The sequence below is a fragment of the Cetorhinus maximus genome, chromosome 16 (assembly GCF_964194155.1).
Source record: "Cetorhinus maximus chromosome 16, sCetMax3.hap1.1, whole genome shotgun sequence".
Taxonomy (NCBI): domain Eukaryota; kingdom Metazoa; phylum Chordata; class Chondrichthyes; order Lamniformes; family Cetorhinidae; genus Cetorhinus; species Cetorhinus maximus.
In genome coordinates, this window is record NC_135894.1 from 41,600,841 (window position 1) to 41,607,246 (window position 6,406).

Here is a 6,406-nt window from a genome sequence, read left to right on the forward strand (position 1 = left end):
ACTCTCACTCATAGGTCCCGATTGTGTATGGAGGACAGAACTATGTATCCAAATCTTTGCCATGCCTATATGGCCTGAGTTTTCTTATCCATTTACATGTGTATTTTGATTGCTGCTCTGGACATGATCCTATCACCTCTCTCCCTTTTTCTTACCTCTTTACCCAGCTTGGGCCCTATTTTCCCCTGTCTCCTCACATTACTACTAGCTATATGCCTGCTTTCACTCTTTGCCTCTCTGCTACTTTGGCATCCCCTTGGCCCCTACCCCAAGCCTTCAATACAACTACTCCTGCTTTGTCCCAGGCCTAACTCCTTCTTGGATGAACCCATTACCCCATTACTCCTTTCTGTGCCTTTCTTATCAACCTTCTTTCTGTCCCACTCATCCCTGTGGGTTCTACCAATGCAATCACTGTCCTCTCCACATCGCCTTCCAGAATGTCAAACAAGCTCCTTTTCATCCATGTCCTTATTGTGGATAATTGTTACAGCATCTTGACATTGATTGAAACCTGCTCAGCTAGTGACACCTTAACCTTCATTGAAGCCTCCCTGTTGGCTATACCTTCCAATGCTAATGTAACCCTTAACACTAAATCTCACCTTAGTCTGTACCCCTTCTTCTCCTCTGAACACCTTGTCTTGTTGCCCTCTTGCTCAAGGGAGCCTTTAAAATTCTTGTGTTCAACTGCTCACCCATGCCATTTCTCACAGATATTCTCACTGCTTCCTTCTCTCAGCTACTGGATAGAGCGACTTTGTACTCTTGGTGATTTTGACCTCCATGTCAGCTCACCTATCCCTCTCTCCTCTGAGTTACCTACCCTCCTGCCCTTTCTTAACCCCGCCCTCTACTTAGTCAATATTCTGTTTCACCCTTTAGCTTCCCACCCTCGTCATTCACTTTGGTACAGCCTGTATCATCATTCTCTTAATTTCGAGGATTGCAGATTTGAATACTTACAACATACAGCTGGTTTAGCCATTCATTGCTAGATTTGGCTGGACCACATCAAGTACTATTGGGCCCTGTCCTCCTCTGCCAAAACTGCTCATTAGCATAGCATGATCCTGGGATATAGATCTTAGATTCTCATCACCACTACAACAATTTCTCTCTCTTTCTTCCCCAACTCTCACCTCCAAAAGGCCAAGGAGCTCATCGACTTATTTTGTCACCAGGATTAAGATCATCCAGGGAGCTGCCTCTGCCATTGTCCTAGCTCTAAAATATCAATTTGCTGTAGTTTCTTCCCTGTCTCCTATAATAATCTCTCCAAGCTCTTCTTGTACATGCAGCATATCTGCTTTTGTGACCCTTCCCACTAGATTGTTAACCATCCAGCTTCCCTTCCTTGCTAGCTGATATTGTAATTGGTTCCATTACCAACTCCCTCCTCAAAAATCCAGCCCACCACCCCATTTCCAAACTTATTTTCCTAATACCTTGAATGTGTTGTCACCTCCCAAATCCATGCCCATCTTTCCTGCAACTTTGTGTTTGAACCTCTCAATCTGCCCCTTCCGCACTTTGAAATGGCCCTAATCAAAGTCACATAACATCTTATGCGAGCAAAATACTGTAGATGCTGTAAATCTGACATAAAAACAGAAAATTCTGGAAAAAACTCAGGTCAGGCAGCATTTAAGAGAGAGAAACAGAGTTAATGTTTCAGTAGGTGATGGCCCTTCAGTTCTGATGAAGGTTTAATATCAACCTGAAACAATAACTCTGTTTCTTTGTTTCTCTCCAGAGATTCTGCCTGACCAGCTGAAATTTCCCAGTATTTTCTGTTTTTATTTAACATCTTACATGGCTGTGCCCCAAGTACACCATCTAATCTTGTCCTCCTTTACCTGTCTGCAGTATTTGACTGTGTTCACCACATCATTCTCCTCCAACTCATCTCTTCTTTTGCTGAGTTGAGTAGGAATACTTTTGCTTGGTTTCACTCATGTCTATCCAATGGTAGCCATGGAATGACCTGCAATAGCTCTCTTCCTGCCCCTGCACCATTACTTCTGGAGCCCCCCCTAGCACCCACCTACTTTTCAGCTACATGTTGCCCCTTGGTGACACCCTATGAAGTTATGAATTCAGATATGAAGTCAGATTTCACTTGTATGTTGACAGTATCCAGCTCTACTTCATTACCACCATGTCACTCTTGAACTCTCCACTGACTCTGTCCTTTGGAAGGTCAAAACCATTGTCTTTGGGCACCTGCCTCAAACTCTTGTTACCTAGTCACTGATTTCCTCCCCCTCCCCGGCCACTATCTCAGGCTGAACTGACTGTATGCGCTCTTGATGTCTGACCTCTTATCCATTCCATCATCAAGATATTTCTACTTCAACAGTATCACCCATCTCTGCCCCCACCTCAGCCCATCTACTTGAAACCTCATCCATGCATTAGTTACCTCTTGAGTATTCCAATACTTTCCTGGCCCATCTTCCAACCTTGATAAACTTAAATTCAATGAAAGCTCTTTTCCTGCTAGTATTCTAACTCTCAAAGTCCATTTCACCTATCATCCCAGTGCCCACTGACCTATATTGCTTCTGGCCCACTGATCTCTCAATTTTAAAATTCTCATATGCTCAGAAGAAGTCATACAGGTGCTGAACTTTAACTCTGTTTCTCTCTCAAAGGTGCTGCCAGACCTGCTGCATTTTACCAGTATTTTCTGTTTTTATTTAAAATTCTCATCCTTGTTTTCAATTCCTTCCATGGCTTCACAACCTACAGCCGTCTGAGAATGCTACATGGTCTGTTGTGCATCTCCACTTCCTTTGTCTCAGCTATCTAGGCCTTAAGCTCTGGAATTTCCTTACAGAGCCTCCCCGCACCCCTCTCTGCTTCCTTTAAGACACTCATTAACATCTACCTATTGGACCAAGCTTTTGACCATCTGTCCAATGTCTCCTGTATGTGGCTCGGTGTCAGTATTTGCCTGACAAAACTTCTGTTAATCGTCTTGGGACGTTTTACCACGCAAAAGGTGCTGTAAAAATGAAAGTAAGTTGCTGGTTGAAGCTCTACGTGTGGAAGTTAAATAAGAACAGGATTTGATTGCTAGTAATTGACAGTAAACTTGCTGTAAAGCCGTACACAACTTGGGCTGTGATATGTTGCCAAGTACACAAACCTGCTGGCACTCAGTGCAGGGTGACAATTTGTGCGAGTGCTCCGGTCTGTAGAAGCCTGTGAAAGGGGAGCCCAGAGTTGGTCATGAACCAGGGGAAGTCGAGACAGAAAATGAATCGAGGGAGTTGGTGGGGTCGTATCGAGAGGGGCGGGCGGGCGTTTCTGGTAGTGGGGGTGACCGAGATCGTTGTGTGTAGTGTGTATGAGTCAGAGAGAGAACTGATGCGTGAAGGTAAACCATTGTTGGCGTGTGTGGGAGTAGTGTATGCAGTTGAATGTTACACCAGGAATAGGCTGCGTCAGTTGTGAGGTTTGTCTTTCCTTTGTGCTATTTGGTCGGGGCATCCACTGATGATCTTTTAAACATTTCAAACTTGAAACAGTAAACTTGCTATAAAGCCGTACACAACTTAGGTTGTTTTCCAGTCCCTACGGCGCTGATAAACTGATGTAACTAAGCGTTTTATGGTCTAAAGGAAACGTTTTTGAGGAAGCCTCTTTCATTCTGGCGTGTCACGCGATCAGCGCCTGCCAGCTGGAAAGATCTTTAACTATTTGCTGCAGCTAAGCGGTTCTGCATATATTAAATACAGCAGTGATTATAGTTCCTGGAATTTAAGGGGCCCAACTGGAATCTGATCCCCTGTCTTTGTAAATTTTGAATGGGTATCGAGACTATCACGAAAACCAAGCGGGGAAGTCTTGGCGAACTCATGCGCCAGATATACAATCCGAAACTGGCATTGATGGATATGGCCCTCCAAATAGATTGTCCGGCGTTTTCATTATTTTAAGAGGATGGAAATGTAGTGACTGATGATTCTACTAAGTTACGTTCGTGACTTTTAGATTATACAACAATTTAAAATCGGGTAACCTGCGAAACCCGGTATCACCTTATTGGAATATAATTTGATGGATTCAAACATGTGCACACCGATGTCAAGTGTGATGTAGATATTATTAATGGTTGGAAGCTGGGTGAAGTCCTCCATCACTGAGCCCCAGAGGGTGCTTGGATGCCTGGATACGTTCCAAATTGCCTCGCAATACTCGGGGATAATAAATAGGCACTTCTACATTACCTTATAATCCCAGATCATTAAACTGAAGCGACAGCATTTGGAAGCTGTCCTCAGTTCAAGCGTTTGCACACAACTGACAGTGTTTTCCAATTAAACCGTGTGGGTGCGGGGTGGAGTAAATTGCTACCACCCACCGTGTATTCTATATATATATAACATGTTGCATCTGAACATTTCTGTTTCTCAAAAGATCCGTGCCCTCAATATCGGTCTGAATTCTCACGAATCGCCCATACAATCGATTGAAGTTAAACGATTGAATTAGTATGTCTTTGGGAGTCGAGCTCCATGTGTTTCAGAAATTTGTGTGCTTATTCAAATAAGGAAGGATGGGATTTGGTTAATTCGTATAAGAGCCCGGAGCACAATTTCCAATGAGAATAAGTGCTGTTATGTGAGGCGTGGTGCTGGAGTTAGTGATAAACGCGGAATAGTTACCGAGGCCAGAGCTTGTTTAAATCGCGAAAGCGGAAGTCTGGTCGCCCTTATAGCCTTTGTGAAAGCAAAGCAACCACGTTGGCTGTGTTAGTTTTTTTTTAAATGCGTATTACTGACTTGTGGGAAAGCCTGCCACAGTACCAATTGTGTTCTATCTAGGCAGTGCCTCAGGTGACAGCTGTGCAGTATTATAAACCTCAGCCAGATCGCACCGAGAGGTGGTTCCACTTTTATCAGCCATAGATAGGGTAGAACAGCCCCGATCATAACTAGCCGTGCGTGTGGAGGGGCGGGACGCTGGCATAGTTGCGCGCAGGCCGAATGAATCACATACAGAGGACACTGCTGGTGAGATCGCTGAGAAAGATTTTTTGACAATTCACTTTGACCACAGAAACCCAGCCCTCAACATAAAAAAAAACTACCTGATAACTATTTATTCTTTATCACAAAACGAAATGATGGCGATATAGTGAGCTGCCTTTTTATTTGGGTTGTCTACTCACTGCAGTGCAGGCGATTTACAACTTCATTATGCTAACTGCATATGGTTTCCTTTTCTGAGCAGCGTCTCAACCAACAGCACAACGTTTGGAGGTGTCAGTCCAACAGGTCAGCACAGCACATGTTAAATGGACTTAGAGCGAAAGGCCAGGCCACTTGGACACCAAACAAGTCGCATAAATGGGGTATGAGTTTTTTTTAGATAAAAGCAAAATACTGCAGATGCTGGAAATCTGAAATAAAAACAGAAAATGCTGGAAAAATTCGGAAGAGTCATACGGACTCGAAACATTAATTCTATTTCTATTTCCACAGATGCTGCCAGACCAGCTGAGTTTTTCCAGCATTTCCGCTTTTATTTGAGTTCTTTTTAGTGTCAGTGGGTATGTAATTTGTTTTCGTAGAGGGTAATTATACAATATCTTCAGAAGACTTTCTTGGCTTTTTATTTAATTAATCACTCAAAATTACAGTTTCCAGAAGGAAAGAGTGGCAGCAATTTAAGCCGACTCTTACAGAATCTAGGAAATGATCCAAATATACAAATAATGGCTAAGGGCTAGAACAGCAGTTTCTTAATATTCACCACTGATGTGTAGATGGATTTTGCCACACAGCAGTTTTTTTTAACTCTCAAATTTGCACATAGTGAATTCTGACCTTGGCAGAATATCAGGAAGATGCAGAACCTACTGATGTTCCATGAGATGAGTGGAAAAATTGGGTGTTATCCATGTGTTCCATTCAGTTATCTCATGCGGTGGTCAATTTACTCCATTTTTCCCCTTTTATCTTTACTTTGTTGCTGATGAGATGTCTCGCTCTCTGATGTAGTTTGATGGGCATTTGCGCCCGTGTAGAACACTACAGACAATTATACCTCATTTCTGGGGCTTAGATGAAAGAGCCTCTCTATCTTTCTCTCCTACAAGACACTCATTTAAACCTATATTTCTGACCAGGCTTCTGGTCACCTGCCCTAAAAGCTCCTCATGTGGCACCGCATCAAATTTTGTTTGAAAATGCCCGTGTAGGGTGCCTTGGGATGTTAAAGTGTAAGTTGTTGTTGTAGGCTACTTTATATAAAAAAAAGATAGGTGAACCTTGACCTCACTTGATATCTGGTCATCTAGATTTTATAGAAGAGATTATTGGATAGTTATCAACAGCAAGATCCTGAACAAATTTATCTTTGGTGTCAGCTATGGCTCAGTTGTTAGAACTCT

General features: G+C 43.0%; 1 protein-coding gene across 6 annotated transcripts in view; it reads left to right on the forward strand.

The window, feature by feature from the left end:
* Nucleotides 1-6,406, forward strand: part of bcor (BCL6 corepressor) — a 283,987-nt gene that overhangs the window by 99,806 nt on the left and 177,775 nt on the right. The gene's annotated exons all lie outside the window — the stretch shown is intronic.